Source organism: Chiloscyllium plagiosum, unplaced genomic scaffold (genome assembly GCF_037043375.1).
Source record: "Chiloscyllium plagiosum isolate Xiang-an unplaced genomic scaffold, Cpla_swu_hap1 HiC_scaffold_29, whole genome shotgun sequence".
NCBI classification, from domain to species: domain Eukaryota; kingdom Metazoa; phylum Chordata; class Chondrichthyes; order Orectolobiformes; family Hemiscylliidae; genus Chiloscyllium; species Chiloscyllium plagiosum.
In genome coordinates, this window is record NW_028270167.1 from 9,608,064 (window position 1) to 9,635,255 (window position 27,192).

Here is a 27,192-nt window from a genome sequence, read left to right on the forward strand (position 1 = left end):
TCATGCAAAGAGAGGGCCAAAGTCTGATTTGAAACTGAAGCTCAAGTTTCAATGATATTTTAGGCTTGAGTGTCTGGTGCCTTCCCAGATAGTTTGGGTGGCAAAACTCCTAAATGGTAGGGCTGTCTTGGGAGTGGCATGAAGTTTAATTGCTGGGAATACAATGGGCAACAGGGGTTCATTTCCTGGGGTGGAAAAAGAGAAATTTTCACCAGGTCAGGCGTTTATTCCCTGCTTTCTTCTGCACAGAAGAATAATATTATTTGTTTTTGAAAGGAAACTTGCCTTTTTCCTGCTGATCAATGCTTTCCACCCCTCAAAGACAGATTTATTAGTGGTCTTTCTTGAACAGGCAGTTGGATCCTAATTAACATGTAGAGACTGCAATACCTAAAATTTGGGTTCCAATGAATTTAGCATTGGCCTAATGCCTATGCAGATTTGGTAACGACTACTCCAATTAGAGTAATAGAGACATACAGCACGGAAACAGATGCTTCTGTCCAACTTGTCCAGGCTGACCAGATATCCTAACTTAATCTCTTCTCATTTGCCAGCATTTGTTCCATATCCCTCTTAAACCCTTCCTACTCATATACCCATTCAGATGCCTTTTAATTGTACCAGCCTCCACCACCACCTCTGGCAGCTCATTCCATACATGCACCACCCTCTGTGTGAAAAAGCTGCCCCTTAGGTCCCTTTTAACTTCTTTCCCTCTCACATTAAGCCCATGCTGTCTAGTTTTGGAGTCCTCTACCCTGGGAAAAAACCTTGGCTATTCACCTTATTCATGACCCTCACAAATTCATAAGCCTCTGTAAGGTCACCCTGTAGCCTCTGACGCACCAGGGAAAATAACACCAGCCTGTTCAACTTCTCCCTATATTTCAAATCCTCCATATTCTTGTAAATCTTTTCTGAACCCTTTCAAGTTTCACAACATCCTTCTTATTACTGGGAGACTGGAATTGAACTCACGAGTCCAAAAGTGGCCTAATCAGTGTCCGTCACACATGAGAAATTGACGCAATGCACAGCAACATTGTACCACCAGGTTTAACTATTTCATCTTGGGAGTCCACGTGATAAAACATTCATGCAGTGTTGATTAATCATGGCAATCAAATGGCCATCGGTTTATAATAGATCCTGACTTGAGGCAGGGAAAAATCCAATAGATGAGAAGTTTGGACACCATGGATCCAAATCACTGTTCCTTCCATATGTGTTACACTTAGAACATGTCATGCAGCAAATTACTTGTATACTAGATCTCAAAATGTATTTTTCAGAAGGTGGTCTATCTAATTGACATTTTAATGGTTCAATGATTTGTGTTTGCGCAATCATTTCCTGGAAGTCTGTTTCATCAATTTACCACTCAGTCTGGTTACCCTTTTCTGTTTACTGTAAATGTCTGAAATACTCTGTTTCACTGAATTGATCAGAACTGTGCACAATATTATTAGCGTAGTTTCACCAATGATTCATAATGCGGCAGGATTGCCTGACTATTTCAACTCACTATTGACCTTATAATAAATGTCAGCTTCTGAATTGTTTTCTGCTTTCGGTGGTATTGATTGAAGGGACACACTGGTCAGGACAGCTGTTTCATCCCTACAATTCATATTCATGAGAAAGACCTGTCAAATTCATCAAAGTATTTGCCTCTTGAACACCTGATAGGTGTTTTTCTATGATGAGGTTATTCAGATTGGAGCAAAAGGCAGCTGGGCTTGTGACTTAATATAATTCAGAATTTATTGTTTAAATTTCAGTGGAGCAGGGAGAGGCTAAATTAAATAAATGGCATTCTGCCAGATGGGTGCCTTCTAGATCAAGTTTTACAACTTAACAATCACTGAAGCAGCCACTGATAAGTTATGGCCTTAAAATAGCAATCTACTGCTCCTGAGCTTTCAGAGCAAGTGTCTGTATAAACCAATGAGGCTGTTAGATTGCAGTTTTTTTATGTGGGTAACCTGTCAGCAACTGGTCTCCTGGTTTTGCATGTTGTAAAAGTTGATTTGAAGTGTGCCATGGTCACTTGAATGCAGTTCAACAAACAGGTAGTTTATCACTTTACTGCACCGACTGTATTTTTATTAAAAAAAAGAAAATCAAAGCCACACATGAATTTGAATGAGAGACAGGGCAAGAAAAATACAAGCTCTGGCTCTGTGATTCATGAAACCAGTAAATTGAACTCTTGAGCTGATGGATAAAAGTCAACAGTTAACAGTTGTAAGCTTGCTTATGTGTAGTGTTCTCACCAGTTAAGGTTGAAATTTGTGGGTTCCAGCGTTCTTCCAGGATTGATGCACCAAATCTAAGATAATATTTCAGTGCTTTAGTAACGAAGGGGCACATTGTAAAAGATGCCATGGCACAATTTAAGGAGAAGTGGTGAGTTCTCTAGTATTAAGAAAGATGAGACAAATGGTTTGCGTTGATTGGTGGCAGATGGAGTTCAGCATGGTTGAGTTTAAAGTCACAAAATGACATAGAAGCAACATAATGAATTACATATAAAATAGTTAGAGGTTGGAGGATACAGCAGGTAAATGAATTGTCTGTTTGTTTTTTGTAGACACTTCCTTAAAAGTGATGATTCAATATTTTTTAGCCAATGGAGATAGCAAATTGAATGTTGGGATGTACAAGTCTAATAACGTGAACTGAAGTTCTTTATGCCCTGGTTAGTACCATGTCTGGAAGATTATTTGGAATATCTGATTATTACCGAAAATATGCAGGATTAAAGGATTGAGTCCCTAGAAGTGGAGCTCATGTGGTGGCTATCTGAGGATATGTTGGACCAGTGTTGGGCCAGAAGTTTCAGACAAGAGTTGAGGACCATTTCAGAAAATAATAGGTAATTATTCTCAATGATTGAGATAAAAATAAATATGATAGAAAGCTCACCTGTTAATCTGTCAAATTTACAGGCAAACCTAGAGGAGAGTGTTTGAAGCCACTCAGCTGAACAATGTAGTGTAAATGTTGGAGGAAGATATTATGACCATACTAATGAGGAAGTGTAGAGAAGAATGGAGAGAGAGAGAGGGAGCGCAACATGATCACAGGCATAGAGGATATGACTTCTGACACAGATTAGAGCCACTTTCAGTGCTGATTGAAAAGGTCCAGACTTGCAGGTGACAGCACAAAATTCCTTCTCCGAAGTCTAGGCTTTTGGATGTGATAGTTGTTTGTGAGGATGTACAGTTGGGGTCTGATCTTTCTGCCACCATGGAATAGAAGGGATTGGATGGTACCAGAGGAAAGGCAACAGTAACAGATGTAACTCAGTCAGTTGTGCACTCAACTCTGAGTCAGAAGGTTGTACATTTAAGTCCTACAACAGAGACTTGAACGCAAAAATCTAAACAAATCCACTAGTGTATTGCTAAGAGAGTGCTGCACTGGCCGAAATAGTATATTTTAGTTACAACTTCACCCTGAGGCTCTGTTGCCGCCTTTGGTAGATGTGAGAGATTCCATAGTATGGTTTTGAGGAGCAACTTGGAGTTACCTCTGGTTTCTTGGCCAACACTTATCTATCAATTAACATTGCAAGCAGACCATCTGGTCGTCATCACATTGCTGTTGTGGGAATATACTGTCTACAGATTTATTGTTATCTTTCTAACATTAGAACAATGACTACATTTCAGAATTACTTAATTTACTGTAAAGCACTTTAGTTCCTCAGTTGTTAATGGTGCTGTGGAAGCATTGTCTCCCACTCATGAACAAGGACAGGAAGTTGGTGCCACTGGTATTGTCACTCTGTGGAAGAAAGTTGGCATCAACTCCATCCATAAGTGCACATATGGAGTTGCTGATGTATTTGTTCTGCATCTTTTGAACAGTCACCACTCACTTACTTTCTTGTACTGCTCTCCACTTTGCTCATTGCCTCTGACCACCTCACTGGATGTTCTGATCTGGACACCAGCATTTATTTGTCAGTCCTTCCATTGAATCCAGGTAAAGTAGTATTACTGATAGTAATTCACTGGTACTCTTATGTGATAAGCAGGACAAATTTCACTGCAGAATGGAAGCATGGTGATGGCACCTGATTTATATGCTGGCACTTCTGACTTGTGGAGTCTTTGTTATCAAACACCTTTTGTCTTAGTTTGTAGAAGACTGAGCTGACACAGTTGACCCTGTGTTGAATTTACTTGCCAATGGTGGCTTTTTGAGGGAGTTGCCTGCTGAAGTCTGGGAAGGTTTTAACATTTTTCAGAGTCTCTTCAACATTTGTTGACAGTGGAATTTAATTAATGAGTTTTGCTTTGGCAGCATTTAATGTTGGGGTGTTTGTTGTTTGCAGAATTGAAGGGATTGTGTTGTTTGCAAGTTTGGTGCAGTGTGTGGTACAAACCGCAGTCACGTGCAAACTTTGTATCATACATGGTGGTAAACTTAGTATTATCTTAGAGGCAACTGAGAGTAGATTGCTTCCATTTAGGTAATATTTAACACTGACACAAGAGGACAATGATGTTTGATGTTGTTGAGCAGCTTCTAATTGATACGGGAGCTATCACAGCATTGGTTGACCCGGGATTTCAAAGACAGCTCTTTCAGATCTCCCACTCAAGGCAGTTAGTCATGTCGTCAAGAAACAATTGCAGAATTGTGATCAAGTTTCTTGGACAATTAAATCTTTGTTTCACAGTTTACGGAACCTTGGGATTTACTGAGGCAGTGAAGAGTTCCTTGTGTCTTTTTGATATTTTTCTAGGACTTTTCTGGCAACGGACAATGTTTCTATGATCGGTTTTTGACCTTATTGTGTCTCTGGCTGAGGAAATCCTCCCAGAGGAAGTAGACAGTTCAGAAGAATACATGTTAGTTTTTTTTCCCTGCTGTGGACAAGAGAAGAATAACTTGATAGTTCCCACAGCAAGACTTCTTCCCCCTTTTTTTGAAGATGGTTACTATTGTTGGTAGAGCTGCAGAAGACAAATGGCTAGACAGTTAAGATTTTGAAAATACTGTACTACTGTGAGTCTCATTCAGAATTTTGTATACCCTTTCTTCCTCACATATTCCTTAATATCAAGATTATTTTTTCTCTTCTGTTCTTTGTGTCTTAATTCTGGAATAACCTGACTGTAGAGTGTGAAAAACTGTTAATGACTTGAGCCTCTTATTTAATTAGTAGCTATTTGCATTTTTATTTTGGGCCTGAAGTGCTAACAGATTGTCAAAGTGTTTTAAGGAACAGTGAATAAAGAGCAAAGACAATGGAAGAGAGAGAAGGGAAAGTCATAATAAAACAGAAGCCAGACAGATCTAAGTGATCCCGCAACCAATGGATCAGATTAGTCTACTCTCGACCTTCGGCAAAGTGATGGAAGGTGTCATCAACACCATATTTAAGCAGCACTTGCTCAGCAAAATCCTGCTGATTGGCCCTGTTGGAACCCAAACTGGGTCATTCAGCTCCCGATCTGATTACAGGCTTGGTTCAAACATGGCGAAAGTGAGGACTGCAGATGCTGGAGATTAGACAAGATTAGAGTGGTGCTGGAAAAGCACAGCAGGTCAGGCAGCATCCGAGGAGCAGGAAAATCAATGTTTCAGGCAGGAGACATTCATCAGGAATGAGGCTGGAAGCCTTGGGGGTGGAGAGATGGTCAAACGCGGTCAAAGGAGCTGAATTTCTAACCGAGGTGAGAGTGACAGCCCTTGACGTCAAGGGTACGTTTGACTGAGTTTGGCATCAAGAACCCCAGCAGAACCAGGGTCAATACAAATCAGGGAGAAAATTCTCTGCTGGTTAAAGTCATACCTGGCACATAAAAACATTGCTGTGATTATTGGGAGGTCAGTCGTCTCAGTTCAGGACATCTCCAAGGAGTTCCTCAGGCTAGTGTCCTGGACCCAACCATGTTCAGTGCTTCATCAATGACCTTCCCTCCATTATAAGGCCAAAGGTGGGATGTTGGTTGGTCATTGGTTGGTCAGAGGGGCATGTATAGTCTTATTGGGGACAGACCCATGTGACCTGACTGCTGTGGGATCTGACCCAGATCAGGTCTTACTGGAAGTCATGTGCGAGCTTTAAACTTTAACTTTGCAATAGAATAGGCAGTGGTTTTTGTTGCTTGCAGACTTGGTAACTCTCGGGGGCAGTCAGACCAACAAATTTGAGGAAAGAAGTCTCTCAGCAGGTAATGCTTTGTCAAGGAGAAGGAAAAAGTTAATTTGGGGGCAATCCCCCAGTGGTGTGCTGATGAGGGCGCACTTCTTTTTTACAAGGGAACATGGTTTTTTTGGAAAGCTAAAGACCAAGGAACTACAAATGTGTGCCTTGTTTCTGAAAGCCCATTCAAGTATGCTCAGAAGATTGAATGAAGAGGACTTTGTTTAAAAGCTCGCTGGAAGATTTGCCCAGTTGGGGCAGGGAGGAGACAACGTGTTAAACCAGTGGAAGATATTTGAGTCTGTAGATATGAGGTTGTTTCTGATGAACATGTGTTGTAATTAGCTCGGTTTTTGTTTTGTGAGAAGTTATTCTTTTTCTGCACTTTAGTTGCTTACCAAGTTATGTTTAGTGATCCTGGAAATCTGAAATAAAATCAGTGTTCCTGTTCATGGACAAAATGTTAACAATTTTCCTTTTTCTTTAAATGCTGCCAGACTTACTGAGATTCTTGGGCAATTTTTAAAAAAGAATGAATCTTTAGTCTGTCTTAATGTTAACCTGATTATTACAATTGAAACTTGAAAATCTTGTTTGATCCATTGGGTCAGACTGGGAAATTCAATTATTTCCAAAACTTATGAATTGTCTACACGGACAGTAACACTAGTTGAATTGCTGTTGTTTTTGTGTTTTGATATTGGAACATTTGAGTCGAGAGTACTGACGATCTCATCCTTGACAAATTTTAAAACCCAGGCTTTGTCGTCTTGGTTTACTTCACCTTTTAATACTTCAGAATTAAAACAAAAAAAATTCTTGGTGCTGCCCTAGGATAAAATTCTTGACATCTCACCAAGTTTTGTCAGTTTTAAAATAAGTCAGTTTGGATACGAAATGCAGTCACCTCATAATTCTGTGACCCTGTCCTTTTCTAGAGCAGAGCATGTTCACTTTTAATTTCGAATTTTTTAATGCATTTTGTTATCTGTTATAGATGACTTCTCTATGAATGTAGTAATTTTAAAGGATTGTTTTTGTGTAGGATGTGTTTAATAATAATGCATTGCCATATAACCTGGGTACAATTTGTTATATTAACCAAGGTTCAGATTTAATTTTTTCCAAGGGACGCATTGGTGCTGGTGACTTTAACTGCCATTAGCAATTATTTTTATCATTAGAAAAGCCATTCAGACTTGATCCAAAACTAATGACCCGGAAAGAAGAGAGATACTAAATATACTCAGATGTTTGGTGAAACGTCATAAGAGTCGGTCCAAACAGAACAAGCTGAACATCATCCGAATCTAAACTAGTCCCACCCTCCTGGCCCTTTCATACCTTCCCTATTCATGTATCTATCCAAATGTCTTTTAAAAGTTGTACCGGCATCCACTATTTCCTCAGGAAGTTAATTGCACATGTGAAGCACCCTCTGTGTAAAAAGATTCGCCTCTCTTGTCTTTTCTTTAAAAATCTCCCTCCACATCTTAAAAACATGTTTTGAAATCTCAACTTATCCTTGCAAAATAGAAGGAGTCCCATCATAATTCTGTTCAAGTCCAGGAGCAAGGCTCGAACACAGATCCTTCTGATTCATAAGTGACAGTACTACCACTGAATCAAGAATGGCAACATGGCAAGCACTAATCTGGATAAACTATTATCTATATAACCAGCAAGCATATTAAAGTTATTCTAATTAAAATAAATAGCAATGGAAGGCACTGGCTGTCAGGCTATACTGCTCCTTTTTGTTTCTTTAAAGCATTTAGTGCCAAACAATTTTTGAACAAAGACACTCTGCTTGGAACAGTCTAAAGGGGACAAATGGCCTCCTCTTTTTCTCCTCCTTCATATGGGGTGTATGTGCAGTCTGAAATATGCAAAATTTGCTTGTCTTCACCAAATTTTGGTTATTTGTGTCTAAGCTGTTGATCACAAAGTTTTTCAATTACAAGATTGTGTTTGTCTGCAATGTTCTATAAGTATGCATTATTAATAAATTTCAATACTTTAGAATTCGTCACAAGTGCATGTAAAACATCTTGTCTCAGCGTTGTGCACACCACAGAAATCATGTTTTCAAACTCATGAGTCACTTTGTGAAATCTGATCTCCTCTGTATTGGTCAAAGCATTAGAATATTTTGTTCAGTTATTCGCTGGATACTTTGATATTTGGTTCAATCTTCAGATTCAGGGTGCAAAAATAGGAGTTGCTGAAGACATTGTGCTTTGATGTACATTTATATTCGATTCACTTATTTTTTGTGAAGTTTATCCACTAAGATCCTACTCTGGTGTAACCTCATGTTATCCACACATGCAAGGCATCAAGAGAATCATTAAACTTAACAGCGTGAACTGAAGTACTGGAAGGAACATGAATGAAGCTCCACATTAATTCAATGGAAACAAAACACCACACTCAGTAGAGATCCAAGATTAGATGCAAGATCATTTCTTTTGAGCCTCCTTTCCTCAGAAAGTGAAGCAGCGCTTTAAGATAATCAATGCAGTATTCATGAATAAGGAAAGCAGGTGACCTAATATCATATCATATATATTTACAGAGATGCATTAATTTTGCATATTTCAGACTGCACATACACCCCATATGAAGGAGGAGAAAAAGAGGAGGCCATTTGTCCCCTTTAGACTGTTCCAAGCAGAGTGTCTTTGTTCAAAAATTGTTTGGCACTAAATGCTTTAAAAGCATTTAACGATATCAGTGGAAAAAAGTTTATTTCGTGAAAGGTGGTGATAGTTTAGTAGCTTTAAGTTATTTGTGATGTTGATAGTTTCAAGGCTGATTCTCTTTACTATAATTTGAATGTAAAAGTTTTAATGCTTAAAAAAATTGTTTTAGTTCTGGTCTTCTCTTCCCCAATAATGTTCCCTTACAATACCATTAGACATAGGAGCAGAAGGTTATGATTAGATTACCTACAGTATGGAAACAGGCCCTTCTGCCCAACAAGTCTATACTGACCTCAAGAGAAACCCACCCAGACCCATTTCCCTCTGACCTAACACTATGGGCAACTTAGCATGGCCAATTCACCTGACCTGCACATCTTTGGACTGTGGGAGGAAACCAGAGCACCCGGGGGAAACCCACACAGATGCGGGGAGAATGTGCAAACTCCGCACGGACAATTGCCCAAGGCTGAAATCGAACCTGGGACCCTGGTGCTGTGAGGCATCAGTGCTTACCCCTGAGCCGCTGTGACACCCTATTGGCCCATCGAGTCAGCTCTGCAATTCAAGGCGATCATGGCTGATCTGATCATTCTGAACTCCACTTTCTTGCTTTTCTCCCATTACCCTTGATGTCTTTACTGATTCATTATCTGTTCATCTCATCCTTGAATATGTTTAATGACCCAGCAATCTGAGGTAGAGAATTCCACAGATACACTACCCTCTGACAAAAGAAATTCTTCCTCATCTGTCCTAAATGGACAACCACTTTTGATCCTGGACTCTCCCACAAGGGGAGGAACTTCTCTGCATTCACTATCCTAAGCACCTCGAGAATCTTGTGTGTTGAATAAGGTTGTCTCTCATTCTACAAAACTCCATTCCAATGATTACAGATTCAACAACCATTCCTTTTAAGAAAATCACTCCATGCCCTAATGACTTTTCTCAGGAATGCTTCCAATGGCAGTATATTCTTCCTTTAGATATATTTGTTTTTTTTTTTTAAAAAAAATTTCTCTTTTCTGACCTCTGTTTCACAAGAGACTTTTAAATCTATTGGCCAGAGCATTGAGTATAAGAGTTGGGAGGTCATATTGTGATTGTACAGGACATTGACCAAGTCACTTTTGGAATATTCTTGCGATTCTGGTCTGTCTCCTACAAGAACAATGTTGTGAAACTTGAAAGGGTTCAGAAAAGATTTACGAGGATGTTGCCAGGGTGGAGGGTTTGAGCTAAAGGGAGAGGTTGAGTAGGCTGGGGCTGTTTTCCCTGGAGCTTCGGACAATCTAGGGATTTATAAAATCATGAGGAGCATTGATAGGGTAAATAGTCAAGGTCTTTTCCCTGGGATGAGGGAGTCCAGAACTAGAGGGTATAGATTTAGAATGAGGGGGAAAAAGTTAAGAGACCTAAGGGGCAACTTTTTCACACAGAGGGTGGTGCATATATGGATTGAGCTGCCAGAGGAAGTGTGCAGCCTGGTACAATTACAACATTTAAAAGGCATCTGGATGGGTATTAGAATAAGAAGGGTTTTGGGGGATGTGGGCCAAGTGCTGGCAAACGGGACTGGAATAATTTAGGATATCTGGTCAGAGACAAAGAAAAGCTGTAGATACTAGACTCCAAGGTAGACAAGCGGGAGGCTGGAAGAACACAGCAAGCCAGACAGCATCAGGAGGTGGAGAAGTCAACATTTTGAGTGTAACCCTTCAGGTCCTCTGGTCGGCATGGACAAGTTGGACTGAAGGCTCTGTTTCCATGCTGAACATCTCCATGATTCTCTCGTAATCTAAAACGTACTTGCAGATTTTCCTTAAGGTAGTAAAGAGTGTGGCTGGAAGTTGAATAATTTGGGTAAGTTGTCCCTGGAGGTTTATTTTCAACCTTCAGGCCAACTGAACAATTAAGTTTTGGGCAAGAAGGTCCCTTAGCCTTCTCAAGTTCCTGTTCAGGCCCTGAAGTGTCTCTTAATGGTAATACTGTTACCTGCTTTCTTGGTAGGTGAGAAATGTAGCTGCCTAATGGTTTGAGTAGAAGGTCTTCATTTCTCCAAAGTTAGAGGCAATTGGGGGACATGGTTTGAGGTGGCTGCTGAAAGGTCCATTCTGCATTGCCTGATCCATCTCGTCCCTGTCTCCCAGTGACCTACACCCACAGTCCCGATTTTTAAAAAAAAAATCCACCCACTCCTCATTTCAGCCCATCGTAGCTTCACTATCTGGCCCTTCAGTGACGATCTTTGGGTCCCATACATTGCAAATCTCTTTTTGGCAAACAACCTCACGCAGCTGGGACTTCAGTGGTGAGTTTGCTGATTGACTGAAAAAGATCATTTTAAGAATCCAGTTGAAGCATATCTGCTGAGCTTTCTTGCTGGCAGGGGCAGAGAATTAATTGCTCTTGAAGATTTTCATCTCTTGGTGCATGCAGTACAAAATTCCAACTCTGGCTTGAATCCTGTTTTGTTTTCAAACTATGTGTAGAATCAGGCCTAAAAGTGGGAGGAACTTATGCAGAGGAGTGGGACAGGTTTCCTCAATTAGTGTTCTTCTCAGCTCATTGCATATATGCCAAATTATTCATGTAGGCAGGTGACAAGTTCTGACCCCCCTACCATAACCTTCCAGTCTGCAAGTTGACACTTGCCCATATTTAAAAGACACCTGGGCAGGTGCATCACCCAACCTCTGCTCATCACCCTGCAGGATTTATCAGAGATCATAAAAAAAGCAGCACCATGCTTTAACAATGCCACGTGTGAGATTCTCCTGAACATTGTTCAGGAGAGAAGGGAAGTTTTTTTCTTCCCTGGGATTGCAACAGGACTGACAAAGGCTGCCTGGACAAGGATGACTGTGAAGGTTGGTGCCTCTGAGTGGCTCAAGAGAGCATGGTTTCAGTAGTCACCAGAGGCTGAATGATCTGTTATGTTCCACTAGGGTATGTACCGCTGTCTACTCAATGTTTTTTTCCCCTATGCATGTGAGTTAGCAGATTGACATACCAGAAGGTTGTCACATGGAAGATGGATCCTAGGCGTCTTCGTTAGCTGCTTCATGCAATCAATGTCACTTTACTCACACCACTGTGGGGCTGCCTTTACACTTAAAATAGAAGAAAGGAGCTACAACACTTGGTATCTGGCCTTTCTTCATAACTAGAGATCATTCAAGTCTGATAGTTTTTCTCCAAACACTTACATGGGACAAGTACATAACTACAAAGATTGCTTTGTGCCATTTGCGTACCATGGGTGCACGTAATGTATAATACTACTTTTTTGTTTATCAACTGTCGCTCTTTGATGAACTGAACCACCTTTCGCAGCTGAAACCCTTTAACATTCAAATTCCCTCGTACCATCTTTTTCTTTAATAGTAACGCATACCGACAACCTCAGTTCTGGGGATTGGTATTCAGTCTGTATCAATAAAGGCTCATGTACTCTCCGTGTCCCGTAATGCTTCTTTCCATCTGCCAGAGGAGAACATGAACTGTAAGCACAAACATGCCCAGACACTCGGGTTGCCTGATATAAGGCTACCCACCCCATTTGAGGAGCAAGCTATTTGGAGGGCAAGAGCTTATCATAGAGTTATACAGCACTGAACCCGATCCTTCTGTCCAATTCCTCTGTGCCAGCCCGATATCCTAAACTGATCCAATCCCATTTGCCAGCATTTGGCCCATAACTGTCTGAACCTTTCCTATCCGATACTCATCCAGATGCCTTTTAAATATAATTGTACCTGTCTCCACCACCTTTTCTGGCAACTTGTTCCGCACACGCACCGCCCTCTGCGTGAATAAGTTGCCCCATCGGGGTCTCTCAAATCTTTCCTCTCTTACCTTCAACCTAAGCTGTTTATTTTTGGAATCCCCGGCCCTGGGAAGAACCTTAGCTATTGGCCCTATCCATGCCCTTGTGATTTTATAAATCTGTGTAAGGTCACTTCTTAATCTTCAACATTCCAGGGAAAATAGCCCCAGCCTATTCAGCTTCTCCAATTCGCTCTAACGGGGCAACCTCCTCATAAATCTTTTCTGAACCATTTCTAGTTTAACAGCAACTTTCCTGTAACAGGGAGATGAGAATTGAATGCAGTATTTTAAAAGTGCCCTCCCCAACTTTCGGTATAGGTGCAACATGACATCGCAATTCCTATAAAGAATGCACTGACCAATGAAGGCAACACGTGCCAAACACTGTCTTCACCACCCTGACTATCTGCAATTTCATTTTCAAAGAATTACTCACCTCCACCCCTTGGTCTCTTTGTTTGGCAACACTCCCCAGGGCCCTACCATTAACTGCATAAGTGCTGCCTGGTTTGTGTTTAGGGAGATTGCATATCATATAGTGAGAAGGTTTCCAATCTGTTGTTCATATCTGCAATTCAAATGCATTATGAAACCTTGGTTAAGCACGACAAATATTTGTATTTTTCTATGAAACTCTGGATCCATGTACAAGCCTAAACAAGAAATACAACCCCACCTAGTTGAACTACACCTCTGAGGAGAATAGTCTTGAGCCTCAGAAAATGTAATGTCAAAGCCTTCCTCCACGCTCTCCATTAACTTAGAATCATTTACATTAGTGGGTAAGTGCACCTGGAGTACTCTTGGAGTTGCATTCTGCTATGCATAGCACTGACCCAGTTCTGTAGGTAGACACGGATGAAATGGTTGAGGTCACTAACTCACGAGATTTCTGGCAAATAGGCTCCTACTGGACCCAGTATAAATGATGAGGTTTTGGATTCATCCCTTAATTAGCTGGTGAAAATACAAGGGAGTGTTTAACAGAGGTACTAGAGATCATGTGCAGAAAGGAGCAAAGGACAGAGGAGTTTGCCCAAATCCTGTCAGATGTGGCTCGGTGTATACGTGGCAATCTTCATGCAGTGGCCATCTTGGATAGTCAAGTCCAACAAAACAAGCAGAATCTAATGGATATGCATTGGGAATCATCATGCTATTGTGTAAACAATGCTAGACCAGCAGGAGGCTGGACGAACACAGCACTTGAACCGTGGATGTATTCATTCACTGGCTAGGTAAGGGAAAACCTTGGTCTCCCTCCAGGTGTCTCAGTGCCTTGACTGGTGAGGGATGTGCCATTATGCAGCAAGAGGGAGAAGGGGCGACAGAAAGGAACCTAGGGATTTTCACCTCAGGCCGCTCCAATGTGCTGTGCCACACTACTTTCCTTTTGCTTGGGACCTAATAATCTCCATCAGCTCATTCCATGAATCTGTGTCCCACCGGAGGACACCTGACCATCTGAGCTGAAGCAATCTGGTAAAGCATTCGGCCAGCTTCCTCAGTTCAGCTGCAGCTGCCGACGTGACATCAAGATGAAAGATGAAATATCATTGAAGTCACTTTAGATGCACTGGTGTCAACCTTCCTATGACGAGATACTTGACACAAATATAATACTGTGGTCTTGTGGTCTCTTTCAATCTGATAAGGATTCTGACTGTTTTCCTTGGACACTACTTTGAGAGACACTGATCACTACAAATACTTAAATACGTGTCATGTGGAGCACTTCCAAGGGCACTAAAGCTTTAATCCTCTCTGTTGCCTCTGGTGTAGTGATAGTGTCAAGGTCAGCCAGGAGGACCTCATAGAATGAGTTCCCTGATTTGGGCCGTTAATCTGGTCTAATCAGGGACCATTGGCTGACTGATATAAACAGGAGTGTCAAAGGTTATGTTCATCTGAGAGCTAGCTCTGAGAGAGCTGAGTCATTGCCAAGGACCCTCCACGTGTAATTAAAAAGTGACTTGGTGATAGGACAATGGCCTCTGTGGAGTTATTTTGGTAGCGACAAGAGTGGGATTAATGATTTAACCATGAAAACATGCCTAATAGCTGGATTCCAACTGGACTTCAAATAGACACTGCAACTGGCTTTATCATTGGAAAATGTGGCAAGTGAAGCATGAGTTGCAGGATAGTTCGATGGCAGTCGATACCCTCACCAGTCCAACTCAGCTTGGGGAACACCATTTGAGTGAAGGCAATTGCATAGCCTCATTCAGGACATATCCTAAATAGAGGGACTCTAGGTCAGCCCACAGCAGAACCCCAAAACAAAGTCAACTCTCAACCAAACGGTTAAAATCTCCTTCATGATCCGGGCTGGTAGGCCATTATAGTTGATGCCGGTATGCAGACTTGAGACAGCAAAAGAGTCTCACCAGACCTAACTTGAGTAAGAGAACTCGTAGGATGGTATTCAGGAGAGTGCAAGCCCTGGGAAGTCCACTACATGTGGTTTGGAGCATTAAATTCTTAGCAACATCCAAATCAGAACCAGTTAAAATTAATGTCTGGTTTAATGGTCATCTAATTCTAATGAAGGTTGATATTGACCCAGCAGTTTCAGTGATTGCAGAATCAGTCTTTAACAAAATTCAGTCTGGACTCTAACCCTTAAGTTTGCGCAAGACCTCGGCTAGACTGAGAACGTATATTGCAGATTAAGGGTACAACTTCGGTTCTGGTCTCTCACAAGAAATAGCTGATTGTAGTTGCCACTGATTATGGTAAAAGTCTCAGACCCAAGCTTAATGAAGCAAAATTGGTTGAAAAAGATCCACCTCGACTGGCATTACATTTTTAAATTAGAAAATAGCTGCTAGAGTGAAGTCCCGAATAAAATACCGAGAAGGTTTTCAGGAAGATCGAGTAACTATCAAAGGAACCAAGGCCACCTTGCATGTTGACCAGGAAGCAATTTCACGATTCAGCAATGCCGCCCAGTCCTATTTGTCTTATGTGCAAAAGTAGAGGCAGAAATCAGAAGACTGAAAAACGAAGGAATCATCAAAACAGTCCAATTTGCAGAATGGACAGCATTGGTCAGAACAATAGTGAAGCCCAACAGGTCAGTTCACCTTTGTGAGGATTTTAAACAAACAGTAAAGTGCTTGTCACTGCTGGATAAATACCAAGTCCTTCACATAGAAGAGTTAAACGCAAAGTTGGGGGTGGTTGTTCTACATGAACCTGGACATGAGCCATGCGTACTTACAATTGTGGCTAGATGAGGATTCTCAGACGTATGCTACAATTAATGCCCATAAGGATTTGTACCTGTATATGAAACTGCTGCTCAGGATATCATCACCCTGTGCAGTTTTTCAGTGGTGGATGGAGAACGTTTTACAAGTTCTACCCCAGTTTACCATTTCTCTAGATGGCATGCTAATAATAGCGAAGACTAATAAGGAGCACTTAGAGTATTTGGACGTGGTTCTCAGACATTTCTCCCAGGGTGGGCTTAGGCCATAGAAAGGAAAAATGTGTGTTCCAGGCACCCCTAGTGATCCACTTGGAGCTACAGTCATCAAGGCTGGGTTACACCTTTTGCAAAATAAAGTGAGGGTGATAGAAGGTGCTTTGGTCTTTCCTTGGGCTGGTGAATTATCGCAGAAAGTTCCTACGTAACTTGGCTTGATTCTGGCACTTCTACTTCACCTCTTTAAAAAGGGCCAGCCTTTGAAATGGACACATAGACAAGCCATAGCCTTCAAGGAAGTGAAGAAACAGCTATCATCCTCGAAGGTGTTGACACGCTGTGATCCCAAGCAGGTTCTGTTATTCAAATGCGACACCTCCCTGGGGTAGTATTAACTCGTAGGGGGCCCAATGGAGCGGTACGTCCAATAGCGTTTGTATCCTGGACTTTGGCTAACACAAAGTGTAAATATGCCGAGACAGAGAAGGAAGGTTTGCTGGTCATATTTGGAGTCAGGAAGTTGCACCAACACTTTTAAGGATGTAAATTTATTGCAATAATAGACCACACACCCCTGCCTGGTCTACTTAAAGGGACAAGGCAGTGCTGCCCATAGCTTCAGGCTGAATTCAATGGTGTGCTCTAATACTAGCTCCATATCATTACAAGTTGGAATACCGCCCGGGAGGCCAGGTAGCAAATACAGATCCATTGAGCTGCCTCCCGCTGGTAGACACACCACCGGTGGTACCACCATTGGAACAGGCCGTAATGGTTTTAAATTTTCTGACAAACTTCCAGTCACAGCTGACAGTATCAGACTTTGGATGCAGAAAGATCTGGTCCTGGCAAAACTGAAATAGCTGGTGGTGATGGGGGAAACCAAAGGGCCCGGATAGACCAGATTGCAGTCGAGGATGGTATATTATGGGGAGTGAGAGTGATTGTCCTGAGCCAAGGTCACTGCTAGATACTGGCTGAATTCCATCAGGGTTTCCAAAATGAAGATGTTGGTGCCAAGTTCTGTCTGGTGGCCAGGACGTAGCCGCATTGGTAGGGCAGTGCCTAGAGTACCAACAAGGACAGATGTTACCACCAGCAGCTCCCCCACGTTTGCGGGAAAAGCCAGGTAAATCCTGGACTTGGTTACACGTCAACAATGCAGGTCTTTTCATGGGCTCAATGTTCTTAGTTACTGTGAATGTTCACTCAAAGTGGCTGAACATACGTAGAGTCCATTCATCAAACACTGAGCCAACGATAGAAAATCTGTGCACATCTTTTACAATCCACTGAGTCCCAATAGTGTTAGTCACAGATAATGTTTACCAGCAGGGAATTTGAGTATTTCATAAAGTCAAATATATGTAAGGACAGCTCCATTTCATCCATCATCCAATGGTCTGGCACAAAGGATAGTCCAAACTTTGAAGGCAAGATTAAAGAAATAGCGTGCAGCTTCAACAGATACCAAACTATCCTAGTTCCTATCTGATTATAGGACCACGCCTCATTCAACTGCAGGGGTAACCCCAGCAAGGTTGCTGATGGAGACAAGACTCCATACCAAATTAAATCTGATCTTCCTGGACATGGGGGGGAAAAAGGTGAAATGGCATCAGGAATGCCATTGCTGGACACAAGACTGCTAAGCAAGAGAGAGAGAGAGAGTTCACTTCAGGGAACAACGTTTGGTGTAGGAGCCATGGGAATGGCCCTGTATGGGTAAGAGGTATGGTCAACACAAAGTCCGGTCCAGTGACTTATAAAATTTGGGTAGGTGCAATGGTCCTGAATAAGCATGTGGACCATATGAAAGCTGCAAGCTCCCAAATGCTGCCTTTCTGATTGTTCCAGAACTCGTGTGTTCTCCCTCTCTGTCAAGTGCTGAAGATACTTTAATCTGAGACATGGTGAATGTATCCTTGAAGCCTTTTCTGCCTGAAAAGGAGAATGAATTTCTCCTGAGACACTCCCGCAAGAGGCGAGCTACTGTCTGTATCAAAGGCAGAGTTGGAGGAACCTGACCTGGTGTTAAAATACCTTCAAGAGGAGCTACAAAAAAAAACAGTCTATGTCCTCAGACTCTGAGGGGGAGGATGTAGTAATTGTAACGAGGTCAGCCAGGTGGACCTCAGAGTAAGGGTACTCTGATTGAACCAGATTAACAGCCCCAATCAGGGAGCCCTGGCTGACGGATATAAGCAGGAGAATCACAGGTTCTGTTTACTCTGAGATCTGGCTCTGAGGGAACTGGATCAGTGTCAAGGCCTCTCCACATGTGAACAAGAATTTGGTGATGGGATACTGGCCTTTGTGGAATTATTTCACTTGTGAAGTACATACCAATAGAAAGTGGAAATCTAAGCTCGATATTTGGATGTCAGTGGTCAATCAGTTTGGTTGAGTCCTTCTTCATCTCTTTAATAGATGCATCTGCCTTTCACACCGAATGATATAAGCACAGCTTCAATGTAACCCTGCATAACTTGATACTGATGCTCTGGCCATGATGTTGAACAGGAGATTATTGGTGCAAAAGGAACAAATTAATGTACAACTAATGACAAAATAACTTAACCACTCGCAGGTAGAAAGTGAGTGGCTCCTGGAGGGTATGAATTGCCTCTGCACTATATTTGGTTCATAGTTCGGATTATTGCATCCGGATTTGTGGGAGGTACTTTGGCACAGTGGTTAGCACTGCTGCCTCACAGCGCCAGAGACCCGGGTTCAATTCCCGCCTCAGGCGACTGACTGTGTGGAGTTTGCACGTTCTCCCCGTGTCTGCGTGGGTTTCCTCCGGGTGCTTGGTTTCCTCCCATAGTCCAAAGATGTGCAGATTAGGTGAACTGACCATGCTAAATTGCCCCTAGTGTTAGGTAAGGGGTAAATGTAGGGGTAGGGGTATGGGTGGGTTGCGCTTCGGCGGGGCGGTGTGGACTTGTTGGGCCGAAGGGCCTGTTTCCACACTGTAAGTAATATAATCTAATCTAATCTTAATGTAAAATCACAATCCGGATCAGAAATGTCAGGTTCTTTTGGGCCTGTCTGCCCTGGCATCTTCAACATCATCGACATCATCAGTGACTACTTCCTCAGCACTTCCATCAGACTTCCTTTCTCCTCATCTTAGAATATCAGTAGCTGCTCCATCTTCTCCTGATTTCCATATGAAAAACATAAGAAGTAGGAACTAGAGTGGGTCATTGGGCCCTTCAAGCTTGCTCTGCCAGTCAATAAGGCTATAGCTTCTCAGAGTTTCGATCAGAGTAGTGCTGGAAAAGCACAGCAGGTCAGGCAGCATGCGAGGAGCAGGAAAATCGACATTTCGGGCAAAAGCCCTTCATCCTGATGAAGGACTTTTGCCCGAAACGTTAATTTTCCTGCTCCTCAGATGCTGCCTGACCTGCTGTGCTTTTCCAACACCACTGATCTAAACTCTGGTTTCCAGCATCTGCAGTCCTCACTTTTGCCTATAACTTCTCAGTCCAAGGCCTCAGTTCTATTTTCTTTCCAGCTCCTCATAGACCCCATCTCAAGCAATCCAACAAAGCACTCAGCCAGATCCCTCAACTCAGCTGCTGCTGCTGAGGTGATATTAAGATGAAAGATTAAATTACACTGAAGTCATTTTGGATGTATTAGTATCAATCTTCTGTATGACATGATACTTGACACAAGTACCCAAGCTTTCAAAATCTAGCTACTTCCTCTTTAAATATTTGCATTGATTTAACCTTAGCAAATCTTTGACTAGAGAATTGCAGCCATTTCCTATCCTCTGGGATAGGAAATTCCTTTGCAGTGTTCCCGTATTCTGTAACTGCAGCACCTAGTTTGAGATTCCCTGACAAGTGGAAACTGCTCATTGGTTCCCGTCTTCGGACCCTGCTTCCTTGTCTGCAGCTCCAGCTCTTTGAGTCTCATGCTCTGGCCCTGAGCATCCCATCTTCATCTCCTCCTTCCACCTAACTGCAGCAATGCTAAGTTGCCCAAACCTTGGTAAGGAAGTACTGACCTTTGAAGAATTATCAAAATCTTGATTTATATATACTTAAATATCAATATCAAAAAGGTGTTTGAGTTGCAAGGAGAGGCTGGATAGGCTCAGGCTCCTTTCACTGAGTTAATGAGTTTTGAGAAGATTTGTAGCTCAGGTTGGGGTTCTGGATGTAGGTTTACTCATTGAGCTGGAAGGTTCATTTTCAGACATTTCGTCACCATACTAGGTAACATCTTCATTGAGCCTCCGGACAAAGCACTGCTGATGATTCCTGCTTTCTATTTATATGTTTGGGCTTCTTTGGGCTGGTGATGTCATTTCCTATGGTGATGTCATTTCCTGTTCTTTTTCTCAGGGGGTGGTAAATTGAGTCCAAGTCAATGTGTTTGTTGATAGAGTTTGTTGATAGACTTGGACCTGATTTACCACCCCCTGAGGCTGAATGGCAGGTGTCTTCCCTAGAGTGGGGGGATTTCAAGACTAGACAGCATAATTTTCAGGTGAGAGGAGAAACATTTAAATAATACGTGACAGGCAATTTTTTTTAGAATGGCTCATGTGTGGAATGAACTTCCAAAGGAAGTGGCGTATGTGGGTCCAGTTACATTGTTTAAAAGACAATTAGATAACCACATGAATATGAAGCATTTGGCGGGATGTGGACCAAGAGCAGGCAGGTGGGACTAGTTTAGTTGGAATTAGTTGGAACTGGTCGGACAGAAGGGTCTGTTTCTGTGCTATATGACTATAACTCAGCCAGGAAATGAGATTTCTGTTTTCCATTTGAGATCTTGACATAGTCAAGCTACTTGTTGGGCCCTTATCAGGCTGCTCCATACACAACCTCAAACTGGTCAGGCACGTCAGCATAACCCACGACTGTTCTCCTCATCATTCTGACACTTGCAGGACCTTTGTAGACTTTATCTCTACGTAGCTTTTCGTGTATGTGCCAATGAGCTCAGTCTGGTTCCTGGTGATCTTCATTATCCCCTGTAATATAGCTTTACAATCTTGGAATGCACAGCCTATATAACAGTATCATGGCTATGTCCTTCACTTGCAGAAACACAGGCCTGTGAGTGCTCCTGCATGATTTCTTCCAGGCTAGACCACCCTCCAAACCACTCAAGTCCCCCAACAGCACCACCATCTCTGCTGATTAAGTATTTGGTGCCCTTCTTCTCAGTTAATTGAATCATAGGACGTAGTAATGTCCTTGTCATCACCCTCTACCCTCCTCCTCTGCAGTATACATTTCTCCCACATGACTGCAGTTGTCTTATTCTATTTACTCTGGTTTCCTATCTGTCCTTCTTTAAACTCCTTCTGTGACTGTCGACCCTTTCATTATCTCCCGAAGTATTCCAGCTCTTTAAATCCTGCCCCCATTCAGATCCTCAGGCTTAACCTGACACTGTCACCTATTGATTTCACCAAATTGACTTAATTGTCCCATTGTATTCCCCAGGCTAACTATGCAGTGCTTTCTTGTCCCCCTTTTCCCCTCACTCTGACCCTCCTGTCTTGTCCCCCTTTTCCCCTCACTCTGACCCTCCTGTCTTGTCCCCCTTTTCCCCTCACTCTGACCCTCTTGTCTTGTCCCCCTTTCCCCCTCACTCTGACCCACCTGTCTTGTCCCCCTTTCCCCCTCACTCTGACCCTCCTGTCTTGTCCCCCTTTCCCCCTCACTCTGACCCTCCTGTTTTGTCCCCCTCACTCTGACCCTCCTGTCTTGTCCCCCTTTCCCCCTCGCTCTGACCCTTCTGTCTGCTTCTCAGTGTCCGGTGTCTAATCCCTCAGTGCCTCCCACAACAACGCCCTTTACATTTTGTTCCCTACCATTGCTTTCTACCTAATGTCCCTTAATCCTAACTGTTTGGGTTGTGTCCTGTTTATCAGCAAACCTGTCTGGGGCAGGCTTCAGCCAAGCTGGTTACCTTGCTTGGGCAGACTTTTTGACTCTGAGACTTTTCCCCTTGCATTAAGTGTTTGAGCAAAGAAATGCCTTATTTGGGAAGGTTTGAAATTACTTGAACTGGGTGGAGCTTGGAAAGAGAAGTCAACTCTGCCAGGTAAATGCCTAATGTATAGTCAGGTTTGTGAACGTGTTTTTCTCATTTCTGCCGAACAACATTGCACCTGTGAGAATATTTCCAGTGGGCTGGGATGTTGATGATTGTTTGTGATACGCTAAAGAATATAAAACAGGTTCCCACCCATGAAGAGACTACCTTACTGACAAGGTTATGAGAACTCGATATCAAAACTTTAAACTGCCATCAGGGAGCAGGACTTTGCCCTCCAACCCAGTTAAGCGCTCGTACCCGCCCTTCCTAAAGCTCTGTGTGGGCTGAGAAGATTCTACCTTTGTGTCCATTTCATGGATACAAAGCTCACCAACTATGTAACTGATCAGTAATCCAACTGGTTTATTTATGGTTGAAGAAATGGCTGATGTGCCTTTCAATGTTCTTGCCTTCCAGCATTTTGTAGTACAGGGACATTTGCAGTAGAGGGCAGCATTGCCCAATTTGTTTTTAGTTACTCTATAACTGCCTTTATCCAGTTATAGATTATTCATTTCAGCATGATGTCGTTGATTGGTTAGCCAAATCTTTCGTCTCAATGTAACCAATTTTTAAAATCTGTACATCTTATTGAAACTTTGCATATCCTATCCACAGTATATCGGACAACAGCATAATCGTGCTTCATGATTAACTCCTATTTTCCCTCTTTTTTTCTTCTTTTGAAAGCAAGTGAATAGTTTAAGACCACAGGTTTAGGAGGAGAATTTTGTCCGTCATGTCTGCTCCACCATCCAGTGGGAACATGGCTGATCTGATAATCCTCAGACTCACTTTCCTGTCTTTTCCTTGATTCCTTTACTGATTAAAAATCCCTGTCTCAGCCTTGAATATTCTTAATGGCCCAGCGTTGAACCCCCTCTGCAGTAAAGAATTCCACAGATTCCCTGCCCTCAGAGAAAAAATTCCTCTTAATCTCTGACTTGAATGGGTGACTCTGAGATATTTTGTTTGGTTGTAAACTCTAGGGCTTTTGCCCGAAACGTTGATTCTCCTGCTCCTCGGATGCTGCCTGACCTGCTGTGCTTTTCCAGCAACACACTTTCGACTCTGATCTTCAGCATCTGCAATCTTCACTTTCACAAGGAGAAGCAGCCTCTCTACATCTACTCTGTCAAGCTTCTAAGAATTTCACATGTTTCATTAACATCGCATCTAATTCTTCAAAAGTCCAATGAGTAATGGCCCAAATTACTTCTCATAAGAACATTTCTCCAAGATCAATGTTATGAACCTTCACTGGACTGCCCCAATGTCAGTACTATGTCTTGTCTTGGACAAGGGGACCAAAACTGTTCACAATATTCCAGGTGTGGTCTGACCTTTGCCTTGTATAGTTTTAGCAAGACTTCCTTGTGTATTTTATTGAATTCCCTTTGAAATAAAAGCCAACATTTCATTTGATTTCCTGTTACCTGCTGAACTTGTTACATGTGCACAACAGTAGTTAAATATCTGTCTTTCTCCAGTTCATGCCAGGAGCCATGTAGCACATTGACATCACAGACAGTGGGACTATCTGCTGTTGTTCTCACTTGATGACCACAAGTATTTTTCAGGAACTGCAGTGGGAATCCTGTGATTGTGTTTTCAATTCTTTGGGATGGGTTTTATTGTCTCCACTCTTACTGACTAGAATCATTCATTTAACTCAATGAAAACTAAGGCTTAAATTTGAAGCCCTCTGATCTGCATGTCTTTGACATAACTACAGAATATATTTACCAACAATATTATTTGGGTTCTTCTAATTCTAATATACTTCTGTATATATTTTAAAATTACAAAGTTTTACAAAAACTATTATTTATACTCTCTGTCCCTTATGTGATCAGTATAGCTAAGTAATCAGGCTCTGAGCAGTTGAGGTTTCGAACTGGTAGCCAAAGGCATTATCAAAGAGCGGAGTTTTGAGAAGTCTTTTTTATGGAAATAGTAACAATAATACTTTGAGTCCTTTGGCACAATCTCTGGAAAAGGTTGGGTTGAAGTTTGTGGCTTAATACTTGGGACCTTTCAATTTATATTTTCACACTCCTGATTTTATTTCATCAGCTTTTTGCAACAGATTAATGTCACAATGAATCTGTGGCTTGTAGCTGCGGGAGATGAATTATGAGTTCTCTTCTGCATAAAGATGACACAACCAATAATGCAGCAGACAATAGATAGATCTCTCCAAGCATGAGACAGCTAACTTTGACTGATGGTGACTGTTTAGTGTGCATGCGTTGATTTGCCATGCTCAGAAATGTAGTGGCTGCTCTTGTGATTCACAGTGTGAATCTTTAGTTGATGCTTTTTAACCAGAATGTGCTTTATAGTTTACATCTTTCAGTACAATGAGATATTTTCAGTACAATGAGATATATGAAGCAGAGGAAAATTCTGGTTCTGTATATAAATTGTGGCCGATCTGATATCTGAGCACAAATTTGAAAATTCATATCCTACCTAAGCTCTTTCTTTCTTAACCAGTATGTACCACTGATTTCAGTCATAAACTTAGAGAGAATATAGAAGCAAAAGAAGACCAATGCCATGCCTCAGTGGTTAACACTGCTGCCTCACAGTGCCAGAGACTTGGGGACAATTCCCCTCTCGGGCAGTTGTCTGTGTGGAGTTCCCTGTGTCTGCGTGGGTTTCCTCCAGGTGCTCCGGTTTCCTCCCACAGCCCAAAGATGTGCAGGTTTGGTGCATTGGCCATGCTAAATTGCCCATAGTATCCAGGGATGTGTCAGCTAAGAAATGCAGGATTATAGGGATAGGGTAGCAGGATGGGTCTGGGTGGGATGCTAGGTAAAAACAATGACTGCAGATGCTGGAAACCAGATTCTGGATCAGTGGTGCTGGAAGAGTACAGCAGTTCAGGCAGCATCCCACCCAGGAGCTTCGAAATCGACGTTTCGGGCAAAAGCCCTTCATCAGGAATAAAGGCAGTGAGCCTGAAGCGTGGAGAGATAAGCTTGGGGAGGGTGGGGGTGGGGAGAGAGTAACATAGAGTACAATGGGTGAGTGGGGGAGGAGATGAAGGTGATAGGTCAGAGAGGAGAGGGTGGAGTGGATAGGTGGAAAAGGAGCTAGGCAGGTCGGACAAGTCCGGACAAGTCATGGGGACAGTGCTGAGCTGGAAGTTTGAAACTAGGATGAGATGGGGGAAGGGAAATGAGGAAGCTGTTGAAGTCCACATTGATGCCCTGGGGTTGAAGTGTTCCGAGGCGGAAGATGAGGCGTTCTTCCTCCAGGCGTCTGGTGGTGAGGGAGCGGCGGTGAAGGAGGCCCAAGACCTCCATGTCCTCGGCAGAGTGGGAGGGGGAGTTGAAATGTTGGGCCACGGGGCGGTGTGGTTGATTGGTGCGGGTGTCTCGGAGATGTTCCCTAAAGCGCTCTGCTTGGAGGCGCCCAGTCTCCCCAATGTAGACGAGACCCCATCGGGAGCAGCGGATACAATAAATGATATTAGTGGATGTGCAGGTAAAACTTTGATGGATGTGGAAGGCTCCTTTAGGGCCTTGGATAGAGGTGAGGGGGGAGGTGTGGGCACAGGTTTTACAGTTCCTGCGGTGGCAGGGGAAAGTGCCAGGATGGGAGGGTGGGTCGTAGGGGGGCGTGGACCTGACCAGGTAGTCACGGAGGGAACGGTCTTTGCGGAAGGCGGAAAGGGGTGGGTCGGGAAATATATCCCTGGTGGTGGGGTCTTTTTGGAGGTGGCGGAAATGTCGGCGGATGATTTGGTTTATGCGAAGGTTTGTACGGCGGATGATTTGGTTTATGTGAAGGTTCGGCGCCCTCAGACCCCACCCCTCCAACCGTAACAAGGACAGAACGCCCCTGGTGCACACCTTCCACCCTACAAACCTTCGCATAAACCAAATCATCCACCGACATTTCCGCCACCTCCAAAAAGACCCCACCACCTTTCCGCCTTCCGCAAAGACCGTTCCCTCCGTGACTACCTGGTCAGGTCCACGCCCCCCTACGACCCACCCTCCCATCCTGGCACTTTCCCCTGCCACCGCAGGAACTGTAAAACCTGTGCCCACACCTCCCCCCTCACCTCTATCCAAGGCCCTAAAGGAGCCTTCCACATCCATCAAAGTTTTACCTGCACATCCACTAATATCATTTATTGTATCAGCTGCTCCCGATGGGGTCTCGTCTACATTGGGGAGACTGGGCGCCTCCAAGCAGAGCGCTTTAGGGAACATCTCCGAGACACCCGCACCAATCAACCACACCGCCCCGTGGCCCAACATTTCAACTCCCCCTCCCACTCTGCCGAGGACATGGAGGTCTTGGGCCTCCTTCACCGCCGCTCCCTCACCACCAGACGCCTGGAGGAAGAACGCCTCATCTTCCGCCTCGGAACACTTCAACCCCAGGGCATCAATGTGGACTTCAACAGCTTCCTCATTTCCCTTCCCCCATCTCATCCTAGTTTCAAACTTCCAGCTCAGCACTGTCCCCATGACTTGTCCGGACTTGTCCGACCTGCCTAGCTCCTTTTCCACCTATCCACTCCACCCTCTCCTCCCTGACCTATCACCTTCATCCCCTCCCCCACTCACCCATTGTACTCTATGCTACTCTCTCCCCACCCCCCCCCCCCCCCCCCCCCTCCTCTAGCTTATCTCTCCACGCTTCAGGCTCACTGCCTTTATTCCTGATGAAGGGCTTTTGCCCGAAACGTCGATTTCGAAGCTCCTGGGTGGGATGCTGTTCAGAGAGTCTGTGTGTACTCAATGGGTCGAATGACCCACTGCCAAACTGTAGGGATTCTATGAAAGGATTGAAATTATATGACTTAAGCCTGTTAGTGTCTCCACTTCCAATATTTCTTACAAGATGATATGCTCTCTGGATTTGTAGGAAACCAGTGTGTTAAATTCCATTATTATTTTCTGATTAATTTAGAGGTATCTTCTCTCCACAAACTTCCAGTCTGAAGAACA

At 43.1% G+C, this 27,192-nt stretch overlaps 1 protein-coding gene across 14 annotated transcripts in view; it reads left to right on the forward strand.

Annotated features, from left to right (window-relative positions):
- Positions 1 to 27,192, forward strand: part of cep164 (centrosomal protein 164) — a 215,000-nt gene that overhangs the window by 31,542 nt on the left and 156,266 nt on the right. The gene's annotated exons all lie outside the window — the stretch shown is intronic.